Genomic DNA, 12,918 nt, shown 5'->3' with positions numbered 1-12,918 from the left:
GGTCTTCCAGGTTTTGGAACAATTCATCTTAACAGAAAGGAATGTTGGCTAAAGAACCACAGTGGGTTGGGTGATATCTGAAGAGTGATTAAAAAACCATCAAAAATAAATGATAAAATATTGATAAAAAGAGGTTTTGAACAATTGCTTTGTTTCAGAATAAGATTTCTGCCTTAGCAGGTGATTTTGTTTTCCCCATTGCCATTTCTTTGTCATACTTTGGTGAAAATAAAAAAAGAACTCTAAAATAATTATCTTTCCCATTCTTATTCCTAGCTACAACCCTATTCTACTCCCTCCCCCTCCAAAAAGATAAATGGTTGAGCACAAAAACTGTATCAAGTTATAAAAGAAGAAAGAAAGAATAGCTAGCCATCAAAATATGGAACTGTTAATATGCTTTGAAGACATAAATAAAATGGATGAGGCTTTGATGGCTGACAGCAGTCATCTTTGTCTTTCACACTAGGCAATGATTGTCCCGTGTGTTATGGTTATGTTCAATTTTATTGCTGCATTAATAATTTGCAATGAGAAATCCATTACTGCATAGTAAAAGCCTGATCTATATGTTACCACCAGCGGTGGTTTGTGAACATCAGGGACCATAGAACTGGCAAGGTGTCTTGAACCAAGTGTCAGTCTCACCAGTTTGGACAACAGTGTGGGGCAAAATAGGACAAGGTCTATGTTGGGGTGAGGTACCCTGGACAGCTCCATTTGAGATGAGCCTTGAGACTCCATAAGACCAGAGCTCAAATGTTGTTTAAACAGCAGCGTTGGACTACAACCTGGGAGACCAGGGTTCAAATCCCCACACAGCCACTGGGTGACCTTGGGCCAGTCGCTGCCTCTCAGCCTTAGAGGAAGGCAATGGTAAACCCCCTCTGAATACCGCTTACCATGAAAACCCTATTCATAGGGTTGCCATATGTCAGACTCGTCTTGAAGGCAGTCCATTTCCATTTATGACACTTAAATAGGAGCTACAGCTAGCTCCTGCCTTTATGAGAGGAGTCTCTTTATTTAAAGGAGACCAGCCTACTTTAGCAGTCATTGGCTCTAACAGAGCAGGGAGACTGATTCTGTTAAAGTTTCTGAGTGAGCATGCTTGGAGTCAGAGAAGGGCAACATGACCTCTGCAGGCTGGAAACGTACTGGCACAACATGCTTCTCATGTGCAAGTACTTCTGGGCTAGTAGAGACATCTGGACTTGAGGACAATTCCCTTTCCCATTATGAATTCCTGCCCTCATCCACTAAAGATGGGTAGTCTAACCCCAGGGTCATGACATTGCAGATGTATCTAGCAAAGTAACTCTGTCCTTCCTCTGGTCCCTTCCTCCCCAAATATTACTGGAACAGCTAACCTGCACTGACTCCCATTCCACTGGTATAACATATAAATCGGAGTGTTTTAGCACATGCAAACTCCAAACTTGTCACACTGTCCCGTGTTGCTACTCCTTGGAAATGTTTGACCTACATGCCACTTAACAGAACAGAGTAGATTATCCATGTACTAGTTATGCTGTCACAAATGATCTCACAGACAAAATCATAATGAAATGGTATATTAGCATCCTTACCCTGGAATGTTGGAACATATCAGTCCTTCAGTTTGCTCACTGGCTGCTGAGGTACCCACCATTTTGTTCTAGTGCACCTTCCCAAATAATGAATACAGGCATATGCCAAGCTGGTAATAAGGGTGCAAAATATTTAGGATCAGGGTGCCAGAGCTTTTTGTGTCTGCATATTATTATGCTTGTCTTTGATTGGAATGTCCAAGTATTGCCTCAGTCAGTATAATACTATCATAGGGCAGAGTGCAAGATTGAATGCAGAGATGCTCCAGACATGCACTGCTTGGTTTTGCAGCTGTTCTTTGTTTAGTTGGCAAGAGAGAAGGAATGTTATGTGAGACAGATGATGAAAAATAATGGGGAAGATTTTTTAATGTTAGATAAGCAACAACTGTGATGCTAGAAGTTTGGCTTGGTTTACCATGTGTTTAAAGCTATTTGTTGCAACCCTCAATTTGCACCACTCAAATAAAAGTGGCTGCTTATTTGCAGTTTTTGACAGATTTTTTTTATGGCGAAAGGAATGGTACTTGGTGGAAATACCATGAAACGGCATGGCCTCATTCAATTTCTCTTCTGCCAACAGACCTTCATGATTACCCAAAGTGTTCTGCATGTTAGACTTAAGTAGATGCAGTTCTGTTTGTGCAATTAGTTATTGCTTGAATTATTTTTTAGAAGATAAATAGCACCTGCAGGCCCTGTGATTAATATTGAGACCATGGAGTGGGGACTTTGCCCTCATCATAGTACTGAACCAGATTTCTTTTGGGGGGAGGGGCTGTGACTGCTGTTTGCATCTGGAGGGAATTTCCCATTGGCAGGAATGGCATCCACATTGCACCCCAGTTCCCTTTTGGTCAGGAGATATTTTAGTACCCTGTAGACCAGGGAGATGCCTTGTGAAATGTATAGATTTAAAATGTACAGTTTATTGTTGGATTGCCATGTTAAACTGGTCACTATGTAAGATATAAGAAACGTTACAAGGAATTATGGTCTGTTATAGTGGCTTGAATGGAGCTGACACATTCTGAATCAAGAGAAGTGTGGTTCCTGCAATAGTAGTACCAATTATGCTGACACTAACTGCATACTAATATATCTTTGAGAGTTGGTAGGAGCAAAATTTATACAAGATCTGCTATGTGATTCAACTTGACATACCTAATATTTGCTGCTTTTTAGGGTTGCCAGTACCTGATCCTGCTGAATGCTGCTTTGCCTTTTATTAGCTGTTCACAGTAGGTTCAGCAGGCTTGCCCTATTAAAGGTCTAGGAACCAAATTTGCATTAGTAGTTGTGTCATTTTTTAGTCTTTCTGTGAGCCATCTACTTTTTGCAGTTGTCATGAAGTAGCAGAGGTCTTTAAACCAGAGCCAGATGTTTTCTATCTGTACAAAAAGTAGGATTTAGCTTGTTGGGCTTTCTTATCTTATACATATTTCTTTGTATGATGGAACGAAACCTTCTCAGCAGGTCACAAACCAGAAAGTCACTGTAGGTAGCATGGCCCTTCCAGGGTGGTAGTTGATTGTGTGGTATCACACAGCTGTAGTGGTGCACTCCAGAATTCTTCGCCTTTCTCCTACATTGGGCAGAGGAAGACAAGCACATTAAACTGTTCTACTGAAAGCCATGTGATTATGCCGGGGCAGCAGTAGACAAGGAAATAATGAAGTTGTCTCCTCAAGGGGAGCTGTGATTGATTTTCACAAGTCTTAGAGTGGTATTGCCTGAGGCATCACTTTTTGTTTACTGAAATAAAAGTAGTTTAGCTTTGTCTTTTTAAATGTATTTGGCTATGCATTTCTTCTTCCTTTTACTTCTGGCGCATCTGGTAATGGCCCTGACAAAGTGCGTATGTGAACTGTTGAAAAGTGTTCATATTTTACAGTTGTACTGGCTTTGATTAAGCTGGAATCATTGTTCAGCTTAGAGTTGGACTGTCATGTATAACAAGTCTGGACGCTTATGTTTAGAAATAAATTATCAAGTATATTGGAAGGAATAGGCACGAAGCAGGAAGTATTTGCAGAAGTAAATGAGATATTTCTGTAAGATGTATATGCTTAGTGGTACACCAATATATTGTAACAATTTCCAGGTTGTATTTCTTGAGTAAAATTGTGAACAAATGTGTGCATTAAATGGATTTGTACTTATTCTTCATTATAAAATAAACAACGTACCAGTGAATATAGTTGCATATATTTATAAAATATAAATGTGCCCATTGAACCAATTCCTTGGCAAGAGATGCTTTGCCACATTATTCTAGTAGCTAGCAGATGCATGAAGTGTGTCATCACTTGGCAGATTTATATAATTACAGTAAATTATATAATGACTGTAATTATAACCTGTATAGCATCATCTATGGCACTTTTCAAAGAATGAGAGGACATGTCCCTGTCCAAAGGCACTTACAATCTAGAAATAGACACAAGAGAGGAAATGGAAGAAGGGGAGTGAAATAGAGGCAAGGGTAAGTATAGTAGGAAACAGGTTTCTGTTTGGTTTTATGATTATTTTTTATTGCTTTATTCCCTGTATGGTTTGTTTATATGTACTGCACTTAGAAATGCTGATGATGAAGTGGTATATGAAAAAAATGGAAATGGATTGCCTTCAAGTCGATTCTGACTTATGTCAACCCTATGAATAGGGTTTTCTTGGTAAGCAGTATTCAGAGGTGGTTTACCATTGCCTTCCTCTGAGGCTGAGAGGTAGTGACTGGCCCAAGGTCACCCAGTCAGCTTCATGGCTGTGTAGGGATTCGAACCCTGGTCTCTCAGGGCATAGTCCAACACTCTAACCACTACACCACATTAGCATATCGATGTCTACAATAAAATAAAATGCAACTGATTCAGTTACAGACATAGGCTTGGTTACTGTAGGGTATTGGAACTAGGGTTACAAAGGCTTCACAGAAAAAGAAAAAAAATTGTGATTTTTTTAGGTCTCTTAATTTATTTTCTTGTATTTGTTGCTGTTTGAATTATTAGCTTGTTGGAGCGTAGATACAGTGGGCTATAGGATAAAATGGGCTGTAAATGTTTAAACATCTTTTGAATTACATTTTTAACTTGCAGGTTTATCTTTGGAACTGCATCTTTAGCCCTTCTGAAGGTGTTTAGGATTGGGCTTTACAAGGCTTGTTTTATATTATTATTTGTATTATTTTAAATTGTTTTTAGATTTTTAAGTGCCTTTCACGGTTTTAAGGTTGTGCATAGTTTAATTGTATTTTAATTGTATGTTTTTCTATGTTTTAACTACATGTAGTTCTATTTGTAAGCCACCCTGAGTTCCAGTTTGGAAAAAGGGCGGGGTAAAAATAAAGTTTCAATTCAATTCTGTCTTTCAAAAAAACAACAACCCTGTTACCACCACCACCACAGAAATAGAGAAAATAGATCTGCAGGTCCTTCAGAGAACAATGAGATCTGTGAGTTCAAGTAATTTCACTTGGTTCTTCCCATTGCATTTACCCAGGAAGAGCATAACCTTTTGGGTCTCCTTGAGTGTCGTTGCACAAGAAGCTGCTATCCTTGGTTTCTGTGACACTGAATCTATCCCTGCATGAGCAGCTGGATGCAAGAGGATGACAAAAACTATTAAAATCATATTATCCTGAATGCAAAGCTCATAACGAGATAATGGGGAGAAAAGCTTCTTTGAGCATAACATTAATTCCAGGAGAGAAACTGCAGTGAGCTTGTTGCCTACACATTGTAGCTTGTGAGCTGGGATTTGAATGAACAAAGATCTTGTGATATATGTGGTGAAGGAACAGAATAAGTTTGCCACTTGTGAGCCCAATCACAAAATGGTTGGCTTTATAAGCAGGGAGCCCCAGATGAGATGGAAACAAGGGTATTGAAGTCAGGTTTTTTTTTTCCTCTTTAGAAACAACCTTGCATATGAATGTTCAGGGGATGGGAAGAGGGGGAAAGGGTCATGCTAAAGGACTTGGAAAATCAGGGCTCCCGAATGCACAGGATGTCCCCTTGGATACAAGAAGTCCACTGCAGCAGATAGTCACCTTCCAACTTGTGGAAGGCAACAAAATGGGAATGGGCTAGGGTTGCCAGGTCAGAAGCATCCAAACCCTGAGATTTCAGAGGCGGATCTTAGTGATGTCATAAGGAGAGTGCCCTAGTGATGTCATAGGGGTGGGCCCTGGTGATGTCATAGGGGTGGGCCCTAGTGATGTCATAGGGGGCAGGCCCTAGCGATGCCATTATGCATGATACATTAAGCATAACCCAAATTTGCTTGGAGCATACCACTCAAACAAAAAATAGTTCTCTGACTGGAAATTAAGACAGAAATCTTAGCTAAATGAGGGTGTTTTCAGGTCCAGTTAAAGTGATGGGATCATTCCTTCTCACTTGCTTAGAGATCCTGGGTAAGGAACATTTAATCTAGCCTACTTGCTTCTGGTTTAAGTGCCCTCAGGGCAGGCCAGTCACCAGAAGGCCATTGTAGAAAGAAAGCCTAGTGCTGTGGAGATGTTAGACAGGAGCACTAAGGAGTAAAGATGGATGCCCCTGAAGGCTGCATTTCTAAACACATTTACTAAGGGACTAAGCCCCATAGAACTCAACAGTACTTCTATGTAGACATGGTTAGGATTGTGCTGTTGGTAAGGCTTGACTAGGAATCCTCTGCAACGATATCCCTATCAAAGCAGGGTTGGCAACCCCCTGTCTGGAACACCCTGCCTGCCTTTTAAAGTGGCTGTTCTAAACTTCTTTACAGACATGACTCTTCGTTGCAGAGAGAGGATTGAGAAATGAGTAAGAGTTGTGAAGATCATCTCCTCTTTCCTGCCTACTTTGTGTGCTGCTATAAACTCACTTTGACAGCCAACCCAATTCCAGTGAGAGAAAACACACATGGTTTAGTCTACCTGCATGGGCAGTAGATTGGGAACAACAGCAATTGAAGCCACACTTTTCCCGTATGTGAATTCTCTTTTACCACTATTTGGCAAGAAACAAACCATCATGCAAATAACAAGGTGCATCATCAGTTGGTTTAAGGGAGTTGAACTGACCACATAGTTTGTTTAAGGGAGTTGAACTGACCACTGCTGTTGCTTCTATGGATGTAAGGGAATAAGGTCAGAGGTAAATGAAATGCAAATAGAAAAGAAAAAGACAGTGATGATTTCCTAAATACCAACCACAACAAGATTCCTATGAGTAAGACAGAAAACTCAGCATCTCACAACCAGTCAGGGTTCCTAACCAAAACTAAAAAAATCCTGGCAGCTAATCAGCCAAGGTCACAGAAATCCCCATGCAGCACAACCTGACCCAGGGATACAGTTGGTGCAGAATGCTGTGCCACGGTTGCTGACATGAGTGAGACCCTATCAGCACATAATATGTCTGTTCTGAAATCTGCACTGGTTGCTCCAGGCCAAGTTCAAGGAGTGTTTTCCATGTTACAGATGACACATAGTACTTGTTCTGCTCTTGTAAGAAACTGATTCTTTAGTGTGGCAGTACCTACGCTTTGGAACTCCCTGCCTATTTACATTAGGCAGGTGCCTTCATTGTACTCATTTTGACACCTGCTAAAAACATTTTTGTTTAGGCAAGCCTACCCAGGCATGGGTAGCTATTACGTTTTTTTCTATTTTTAACTCATTGTTGGTTTTATTATTTTGAATGTTTTTAAATACGTCTTCAACTAGTTTTGCCAATAATTTTATTGTTTTAATTCCTTCTATAAACTACTTTGAGGTTTTTTTTAGAATAAAGTGGTATATAAATGTTGTAAATAAAATATATAAATAAATGTATGAGTCACTGTGGCCCTTAGGTCTCTTTCCTCTTTTATACCGAGTCAGGCCATTTGGTACCATCTAGCTCAGTACTGCTGACAAGGACTAGCATTGCCTCTCCAGGATTCCAGGCAACGGTCTCTTCCAGAGATTGAATTTTGGACCTTTGCATGCAAAGCATGTGCCCTGCCACTGAGCTACAGCACTGTTTAAAAAGTATATTTTAAAATTGTTCTTTTCATTTCACTAATGAATGCACAGCATGCTAGAGCAGATCCACACAATACATTTAAAGCACATGGATCCCACCACAGAATCCTGGGAATTGTAGTTTATTAAGGGAGGTGGGAACTATAACTGTAAGGGGAAAACTACACTTCCCAGGATTCTTTGGGGGAAGTCATGACTTTATGTGTGGGTTAGATCTGTGATCTGCATTACTTCATAAAATTTGCCTCCATATAAATCATTTTAATTAAAATTTAAAATGGAAATAAGCTACAAAGTTTACTGGGTGACCATGGGCTACGCACCATCTCAGAGCCTAATCTGCCTCTCAGTGTGAAAACAACAGAGGGGGACCATGACCACCCCAAGGTGCAATCCTATGCATGTTTGCTCAAAAGCAAGTCCCAATGTATTCAATGGGGTTTACTCAGGGAAGCATGCACAGGAATGCAATTCAGTGATAATGAACTTCACTGACCCAATCCAAAATATAGAATCATGCCATGTTAAGCTGTTTTGCAACTGTTTTATAATTGTTTTATGGTTATTGGATTTTAAATTGCTTTATTTCTTGTTGTGAGCAGCCTTGATTTCCAACCCTACCTCACAGGGTTGTTGGAAAGACTCCATATATACACACACTGGAGATATAAAAACACATACATCCCACATAATAGTTTATTGTCAAAACCAGTTGGCCATTTTTTAAAAAAATAAGTTTTAGTTTCCTGCAAATAAAAGCAGTGACACCTAGGTAACTGCTTAAAAAAAGGATTAGAGGGGGAGAGAAAGATTTACATAAAAATCCTTTTCTATGTTCACTCAAAAGTGTCACTTATTTTCAGCACAAGCCTAACCACGTCTACTCAGAAGTAAATCCTACTAAATTCAATGGCGTTTACTCTGAGGTATGTGGAATTATCATTGCAGCTTTACTCCCAGAAAAGCTTCATATTGGGAATGTTTTCAAAACAGGTTATGAATAAGATAAATAAACTGCCCTGTTCTAGTAAAATTTAAACTTGTTTGACTCCTTAATTAGAAAGTATAACACTGGAGCATGTACGCTTTTTACAACTTCTGTTCAAAAATTATTTGAAAGATAAAATGCCATTTTTGCAAGTAATTAAGAAAACCCTGCATGTATATTTTTATGCCTACCAAGATTCTGCTGTGATCTTCTGTTGTAGTGCAATCCTATGCATGTTAACTCAGAAGCAAGTCCCAATCCTGTACAGAGCAAGTATTCTTTATGCTGCTGAAAGATATATATATACTGAATTCTTGATGTGAGACAAGCAAGAAAAGGAAACTGTGAGTTTAGCTATTGCCTGGGGTCAACAAATCTTGTCAATCACAACCCCGACTTCTTATTGGCTAAAAACCTGAAAGGGCAGGGATTAGAGCAGCGGGTAGTAATAGAAGTTGCAGGGGGATGGTGGCTGACATTTTGGTTTGAACCAGACCAAAAATTTGAACCAGACCACCTAGAAACTTATTTTTTGTTTAAAATGAAAGCTAAGAGTCTGGAGATTAAGTTGAGTCACCCGGAGACCTGGAGAGGACCCCCAAAAACAAGAGGCTCTGGGCAAAAACCGGACACGTGGAAACCCTAGAATGGATGTGGCTGTAACTTTGTCTTATTGGTCATGACTAAAGGGGGGGTGTATATTTGTGTGTTTGACATATGGGGAGGGAACCAGACAAGAAACAATTTGAAAGTTGGTTGATAGTGAACTAGACAGCCAAGGCACAACTTGGCCAAAAATATGGTAACAGGAGCCCTTTTATATATATGGATTTGAATTGCCAAAACTTTGGGCTGCAGTTCTCAATTTCATTAATTTTTAAGATAGTAATCACAGAAGATATGGGTTAGAAACAAATGTAAGAAAAGTAGATTGCTTAGCTGTCTAGCATTAGTGAGAGATTGATGTTTTCACATGCTGTGAGATATTATATATTAAATAATAATAATAATAACAACAATAATAATTTTAAATCTATATCCCGCCCTTGCTCCTGAAGGAGCCCAGGGCAGTAAACAAAACAATTGAACAATAACTACAACAAAAAGCATTCTAAAAGCAATTCAAATCCTACTAAAAACAGTTAGTTAAAGCATTCTAAAAAAACAGCTACAGATAAAAACATTTTTTTTAAATGCAGATAAAAACATTCTTTTGTTCAGTGATATCTGGTTGCTAGGAACAGTCTCCATCAAGTGCCTGGGTAAACAGAAATGTTTTCAAATTCCTCCTAAAAGTCAATAATGTTGGAGACAGATGCACTTCACTGGAGTGGGCATTCTACAAATGGGAAGCCGCCACTGAAAAGGCCCTGTCATGGGTCAACACTAACCAGGCACTCACCGGTGGTGGTACCACCAACAATGCCTCACCTGCCGATTGTAGAGTTCAAGATGGTTGATAATGGGGGAAGGCATTCTTTTAGGTACTGGATTCCCAGCCTTTAAGGCTTTACATGTTAGTACTAACACCTTGAATTGGCCCCAGTAACCAGTGTAATGCTTTTAGGACTGGTGACACATGATCCCATTGGGCTGCTCCACTTACTAGTTAATCAAATCATAAGCACAAAGGGGTTAAGTTGAGGGTAGCAAGGATCATTTCCCCATGACTTGTCAGAAATCAAGAAGGACCACTAGTTAACTATGTGATGTTGCTATCACCATCCCAATTACCTTTTGGTAGAAAGGGCTGCTTTTTAAACAGGTGCTCTTACTACAAGGACAGAGCAATCCCAACCTGTGGCTTGCTTCAGGAATTCCACAGATCTGCGATTGCATCTGAAACCCTGCTGCTTGTGCCAGCCAGGGTGGAAGGGGGTGGGCAGTCTTGCACATACTTCTTTTCACGTGCCAACTCCAGGCTGGCCAGTTGAGATATCTGAAGGTCAGGACGCTTGGGAGATCCACAGAGCTTTGGATCCTGTGGATATAAAACCTCTGACCCTTCATCCTGAGATGCACAGTTTTGGAGTTTTTCACAGACTATCACCTGTGGTAACCTCCTGTCACAGCAAGCTTGGGGCCTCCAACCTCTCCCCCCCTGCCCCCAGTAGCACTTCTCTCTGCAGGCAGAGGCTAACAGCGAGTGGCCTACATATGATTCTAATTTCCCCCAGCCATCAACATTTAGGGAGGGAGGGTGTGTTAGGACTGCGAACTAAATGTTAATTTAATAAATGGCTAATGAGTAATTGGAGCTCCCAATGTCTCATGGTTAACTAGTCCTTTGATTTCATATGGGCTCTTTCCAAGCAATTCTGTGAAAGGCAAAAAACCCCCCACAAACACCTGGATTATAATTTTAGTTTTTATTTTCAGAAATGTTAAAGAATTTGCAAGAATTCCTTCCCCGCTCCTGTCCAAAGGTGAAATGTTCTCCCTGTCTTTCAAATGGAAACTGTTGAAAGCTGTAGATGCCAGGCTAATACCATTATGCTGACTATTATGTTCCTCACTAAATCAGAATAGACATATCAGTAATTCATATGGTTTTTTTGAAAAGCATCATGTAAAAGGATGTCTCCATAAAAGCAAATTGCTTTAAAAGCGTTCTTCTTTAATCTGATGTATTGAGTCTCTTTTGTTGTTATAATGGCTAAAAAGAGCAAACCTTTGAAGACTGTGTCTTTGTTTGGACAGCTTTCCTTCCTGCTCCAATACCCATTATTTCTGTATTTGTTCATTTCAGGACATGCCTATAAACAGCAACTGTTTTGAAAGCCATACCTTGTTCATATTATGCTCTGCAGATGCCATTATTTGTGTTTGAGTAATAATAATAATAATAATAAACAACAACAAGAAGAAAGATGTTTGTGTTTGTAATGCAGTTCAGACATAATGACAAAATGGAGCCAGGCAAATGGCCTTAATTGTAAAAGTAATGGATAAAACTGTGCATAATGTAGGTGTCTCTAAAAATCTATGTAGAGAACTAGGAGCAGGAAAATCATCTTTGATAGTGTGTTTTGAAAATGTCTTGAGGTCAAACAGATGAAATTAATAGGAGATTCATGTTAAGTTTATATTGTGCCATTCTCTGTGTCTAACCCTTCAGCTTTTCATACCCTGCAAATACTACTTGTAAGAACTTGTGTGACCCAGAGGAAGATATTTTGAACATGCCAAAATCCACTTGGGGAAAAATTCGGGTTTTTTTCAGTGCAATGTGAAAAAGAAGGATAAGCTCTGCTCTCAGAGATAATGTAACAGTGGTGCTTCTGGTTGGGAAGAAAACAAGAGGCCTGGTTCAAACATCACACAAAGCCAAAACATGGCTTAGTGCAACCGTGTGGGCTCCTGCAGAGGAGCTTGCAATTGCTTTGCTCCTCCCTGGTCCTTTTTGGTGCTTCTTGCCCTGCAGAATCAGGTCTGCACTTTGTAGGGTGCTCCTGGATTTAGCCCTACATCTGAATGTCTAGGTGGTGGCGGCGGTGGCCAGGAGTGTCTTTGCCCAGTCTGGGCTAGTACGCCAGGTGCACCCATTCTTGGGGAGGTCTGACCCGACTAGGGTAACATGTGTTCTTACTTCATCTAGAGCGGATTATTGCAAAGTGCTCTACATGGGGCCACCTTTTGAAGAGTCTTTGGAAACTTCAGTTGGTACAACATGAGGTGGCAAGGAGGTTGGTGGGTGCCCAATCATGGGAATCATATTACCTAATCTGTAACGCTGCACTGGTTGCCAATATGTTTCATGGCACAATTCATAGCGTTGGTTCTTTAAAGCCATAAATGGCTTAGGCCCAACATACTTTAGAGGCTGACTTCCCCAATTCCAGCCTCCCTGCTCATTAAGATCTTGTTGAAGGGCCTTTTCCTGCATCCCACTTATGATGGAAGTAAAGTTGATTGGGACAAGACAAAGGGCTTTCGTAGCAGCCACCCCAGTACTATGGAACACTTTTCCCAGTGAGGTTCAGCTTGTTCTGTCTTTGATTATCTTTTGCTAGTTTGTGAATAATTTTTTTTAATCAGCAGGCTTTTAAAGCTGTCAGGCTAAGATATTTTTAGCAGAAAACTGTGTTTTATCTACTGTTCCTTTCCGTGTCAAGTTTGCTTTTGTTATGCTTAAAATCTGTGGTTGTTATATTGTGATTTATATTGATGATGATGTTATGTTTTTATATTACAGTTTTCATTGAGATTGCCCACTTTGTGTAATACATGTGTATTAGAAAGGTGGGGATATACATTTTATTATTATTATTATTATTTATTATTATTTATTAAATTTATATACCGCCCGACTAGCAATAGCTAGTTTATTT

At 39.8% G+C, this 12,918-nt stretch overlaps 1 protein-coding gene across 5 annotated transcripts in view; it reads left to right on the top strand.

Moving 5' to 3' along the window:
* The window catches only part of SLC39A11 (solute carrier family 39 member 11), a 498,181-nt gene that overhangs the window by 235,276 nt on the left and 249,987 nt on the right, over positions 1-12,918 (top strand). The gene's annotated exons all lie outside the window — the stretch shown is intronic.

The sequence above is a fragment of the Rhineura floridana genome, chromosome 3, assembly GCF_030035675.1.
Source record: "Rhineura floridana isolate rRhiFlo1 chromosome 3, rRhiFlo1.hap2, whole genome shotgun sequence".
NCBI lineage: Eukaryota > Metazoa > Chordata > Lepidosauria > Squamata > Rhineuridae > Rhineura > Rhineura floridana.
The sequence above is the reverse complement of the archived record's forward strand: the minus strand, read 5'-3'. Positions and strand labels throughout refer to the sequence as shown.